The sequence below is a fragment of the Mastomys coucha genome, unplaced genomic scaffold, assembly GCF_008632895.1.
Source record: "Mastomys coucha isolate ucsf_1 unplaced genomic scaffold, UCSF_Mcou_1 pScaffold18, whole genome shotgun sequence".
Lineage (NCBI taxonomy): Eukaryota > Metazoa > Chordata > Mammalia > Rodentia > Muridae > Mastomys > Mastomys coucha.
This window is the reverse complement of record NW_022196900.1, coordinates 43,355,119-43,360,038: the sequence shown is the minus strand read 5'-3', so window position 1 is coordinate 43,360,038 and position 4,920 is coordinate 43,355,119. Positions and strand designations below refer to the sequence as shown.

Sequence of the window (4,920 nt, the reverse complement as noted above, 5' to 3'; positions counted from 1 at the left end):
AAGCTCCTAACCCAGAACATCCAGAAAATCTAGGATGCAATGAGAAGACCAAACCTAAGGATAATAGGCATAGAAGAGACTGAAGACTCCAAAGGTAATGGGCCAGTAAATATCTTCAAAAAAATTATAGAAGAAAACTTCCCTAACCTAAAGAAAGAGATGCCCATGAACATACAAGAAGCCTACAGAACTCCAAATAGACTAGATCAGAAAAGAAATTCCTCCCATCACATAATAATCAAAACACCAGGCTGGAGAAATGGCTCAGTGGGTTAAGAGCACTGACTGCTCTTCTGAAGGTCCTGAGTTCAAATCCCGGCATGGTGGCTCACAACCATCTGTAATGAGATATGATGCCCTCTCTTGGTATGTCTGAAGACAGCTACAGCGAATTTACATATAATAAATAAATCTAAAAAAAAATAATCAAAACACCAAATGCACTAAACAAAGAAAGAATTTTAAAAGCAGTAAGGGAAAAAGTCAAGTAACATATAAAAGCAGGCCTGTCAGAATTACACCAAACTTCATACCAGAGACTATGAAAGCTAGAAGATCCTGGGCAGATGTCATACAGACCCTACAAGAACACAACTGCCAGCCCAAGCTACTATACCCAATAAAACTCTCAATTCCATAGATGGAGAAAACAAGATATTCCATGACAAAACAAAATTTACATAATATCTTTCCACAAATCCAGCCCTACAAAGGATAACAGATGGAAAACATCAACATAAGGAGCAAAACTACACCCTAGAAGAAGCATGAAAGTAATCTTTCAACAAATCCACACAAACCTAAATCCACCTCTTACAACAAAAACAACAGGAAGTAACAATTACTTTTTTAAATATCTTAATATGAAAATTAATATTGCTAACATATCCTAATCGATTGAAATCAAAAAATATGAGGAATTAGAAATTTGTTGATTGTTATCCAATGGTTTCTCTAATTGGGTAATTGGAGAAATAGGTCCAATATTGTACAATCTATATACACTTTCAGCTTGTTTGTTCATGACAGTGTCTTGCTGTGTACAACATAGGGTCTTGAAATATTGCTTCTCCTATATCAGCCTCTCTATTAGTAGTATTGTTTATTTCATGTTTTTACACTATACTATGGTTTTCAAAACAGCTTACATATTTCAAAAATATTTATATACCCAAAAGAAACATAGAGGATTAACTTTGGAGGTGGCTTGTAAGAGAATAACAAAGAGTGAGACTGAATGCTTTGCTTGACATTTGTAACTCTTGTATCAAGTTTGGAGAAGAGGACTTTACAAGTTACTCTTTCTCTGAGATGAATGCTTTTCCAAATTATCACAGCTAATGAACCAAATTCTTACCCTCACATAATGTCTGTGCCACCCTCCAAGCAGAACCATTGTTCATTGAAACAGTTGGTGAATGACTTTATGGATAGACTATCTTAATACACACACCATTTCTTAAATGAATGTAACCTGTTCTCTGTGGGCTGAGAACAAAGTCACTCACTCAAGTTAAGTAGCTTTGACCATAGCAGGAAGTCTGTATCCAAAAATCGTGCCTACAATTCATTCCTTGGCACAGCAGAACTGTCAACTCTCAGCTTAGCTACGATGGAGGTAAAATTCTTTGGTGATGTGAGGGTCATTGAAGTATAGCCTTTTTACAATGAAATCCAATGTTTAAAAATTGTTCTTATTTTGGGCTTGTACCACAGTAAGAGCCAAGATTTTAAGCTCTACTAAATACAAAACAAACAAACAAACAAAAAAACTTTATATATTTATGTTCATTTAAGAAAATACTAGTAGTGATGTATTATTTTGAAATATACAGTTAATATGTTTGGAGTTATTTAAAATTTATATTGAGAAAAACGTATGTATTTTCTGTATGTAGATGCTGTAGACAAGCATCTACAGAAGACTGTTAAATTGATTGTTGTTTTATATCAAACAACTTTTATAATACTTATTGTTATAATATTTTATAAATTTTAAAGAATATGACAAAAAAGGTATTGTAAGTATTAAAGGGGGTTCTCTGGAAGGAGCTGGGGTACAAAAGGGAAACAAGAATGTGATTTGGGCTGGTGAGATGGTTCAGCAGGTAAGAGCACAGGTTGCTCTTCCAAAGGTTCTAAGTTCCAGCAACTACATGGTGGCTCACAACCACCCATAATGAGATCTGATGCCCTCTTCTAATGCATCTGAAGATAGCTACAGTGTACTTATTAATAATAATAAGTAAATCTTAAAAAAAAAGAATGTGATTTAATTCTACTTAAAATATGTTTTTAAATGTTAACAAATTCAGATAAATTGAAATCATGTAACTTTTCTCATCATAATGCAATAAAACTAAAACTAAACTAAAATAAAATAACAACAAACAAACAACAAAAACAAAAACCGAAAAAAGTACACAGAAAGCTGGCTTCAGTGGCCAAAGCCTATTATTCCAGCTGCTCAGAGGATTGAGGCAGGAGGATCACAGGCCTGTCTGAGATATAAGAGCAGGTTCAAGACTAGCCTTGGCAATTTACTGAAACTGTCTCAAAATAAAAAATGTGGCCGAAAAGGCTGAGAATGCAGCTCAGTGATAGAATGCTTGATTAGCACATGCAAGGCACTAGATTTACTTCCAAGCACCAAACACATACTGTAAGCAAGAGTGGCCAAATTACTAGATAAGGCAGGTCTCGAAGGGAAAAACAACGGCCGTGAAAACTCAACAACAACAACAAAGCACACACACACACACAGAGGGTGGGATGGGGGTTGTGGGGTACGGTAGCATATAATTCTAGGACAGTCAGGGCTAGGGAGTGAACTGTTTCAAAACAAAACAACCTTCCACCCCACCTCCCCTGAATCCGATACTATCAACCAGAAATCGTAATTATTGAATATTTCACTTAATTAAATCATTCATTTAAAAAATTCTAAATATCAGTGTGTGGTGCCTCTTATTTGCAACGCTTTCCATGATGAGATTTAAACATGCATTTAAAAAATTAAAATGTAAAGGATGCTCATGCGCACAGGGCCGAGGAGAGGGAGGAATCGTAAATCGCAGCGCCCTCTGCCTGATGCTTCCCTGCGCACCCCTCCCACCCCTCACCCCACCCCCACCTCGCCCCGATTCTCCCCACCTCTCCCACCCCCGCCCAGTGCTGCTGTGCTCCCTCAGTGAGGACCTCCAACCTCTTTTGTGAAGACGCAGCTGAGGAGAATCTCAGCTGCAGGAGAAATCCAAGGGAGGAGCGGAGACTGAGAACAACGATCATATTATTTTGAAGGTAGTGGGGCAGGATGGTTCTGTGGTGCAATTTAAGATCCAAGAAGCTTGAACCACTTAGTAAAGCAATGAAAGCCTATTGTGAACGACAAGGTTAGTGAACTCCGCAGCTCAGATTCCTGTTTGATGGACAGCCAATCAATGAAACAGACACGCCCACTCAGTTGAAGCGGAGGATGAAGATACAACTGAAGTGTTCCTGCAACGGACTGGGGCTGTTTCCTGAAAGTGGAGACTGCTATTTTACTCCAGAATTTCGTAGCTGATCAAAAATCCTTCTTAGAAAGTAGCAACTTGGTTCCCCACAAACTGGAGTGCAATTTTCTTTGTTCTTTCAATTTTTCCATTTCACCATTCTTTGTGGTGTGTGTGTATGTGTGAGTGTGTGTGTGTGTGTGTGTGTGTGTGTGTGTGTGTGTGTGCAAAGTGCCTTAAAGAAAAAAAAGTTGCCAATGTTATGTTTTAGCTGATATCAGATGGAGATGGTATGGGGGAAAGTCTTGGTTCTGGGAAAACATCCTTTTGTCATAAACTAAGATCAAAGAGGCTCAGGAGTTAGGAAAGAGTCCTCTTGCAGAGGACTCAAGATGGGTTCCCAGCCCCCATGTCAGACAGCTCACAGTGGCTTATAACTCCAGCTCCAAGCTTGGGCCTTAGCAGACACTTCATGTGCACATAGACACACACTCACAAAAACACACAATTAAAAATAAAATAAGGAATGGCCCGTTGAGTGTAAGTAGAGCTCAGTGGGAAAGCAATAGGACATTTAATTGAATCTGAATTGTCTATATTTGTATTGTTGCTTTGTTTGATTTGTTTGAGACAGGAAGTTTGTGTATAGCTCTGGCTGTCTTAGAACACGATCCTTAGACCAGGCTGATCTCAAACTAAGAGGTCTGTTTGCCTCTGCCTCCAGAGTGTTGAGACTAAAGGCTTACGCCACCACCCACCCACTACGAACTGTCTATACTTTGACCCGAAGTCATGTATTTGTGCACACGTAGCCTACTGGCTTTTCATGAACTTCTAGAAGGAAGAAGGGAACCTCACAGTGCGACTGAATTTCCTGGAGTCAGTATTGTTGGAGTCAATACTTTTTTTATGTGGTTTTACGTTCTATTTGTTTTAGAATATGGTCTCTCCTTTATACCACAGGCTGGCCTACAGTTCATGATGCTTCTGCCACAGTCTCCTCAGTGCTGGGATTGTGGACAGAGGCCACATGATACCTGGCTCCTGATATTTGTTATTAAAGTTTGCAGAACTGGGAATGTAGCTGGGTCGGTAGAATTTCTACAGGGAAGGGAAATGAAGCCCTGGGTTCCATTTCCACCACAGCATGAAAGCAGCTGTGTTGTTTTATTTATGCTTGTAATCCCAGCACTTGGGAAGTGGAGGCCAGAGGAAAGACATTCAAGGTCATCTCTGATGACATAAGAAGTGTGAATGAGTCACCCTAGGTTCAGGAAAGCTCATCTCAAAAAACAAAAAAGTTTGTAAAACCTAGGCTTACAGTACTAACTGGACTTTCTTTGTGTGATTTTTAATCTCTTTATCAGCACTTATGACCTAACAGAACAGCAGATTATGGCCCAGTACTCTCTCTTCCATCTCTCAA

At 38.9% G+C, this 4,920-nt stretch overlaps 1 long non-coding RNA gene across 1 annotated transcript in view; it reads right to left on the bottom strand.

The window, feature by feature from the left end:
• Positions 1-3,415, bottom strand: part of LOC116095389 — a 15,403-nt gene extending 11,988 nt beyond the window's left edge. Inside the window, exon 1 of the long non-coding RNA XR_004120584.1 lies at positions 3,206-3,415. This is a non-coding gene — a long non-coding RNA (uncharacterized LOC116095389). The remainder of the gene's footprint in view (positions 1-3,205) is intronic.
• Between the last annotated feature and the right edge of the window lie 1,505 nt (positions 3,416-4,920).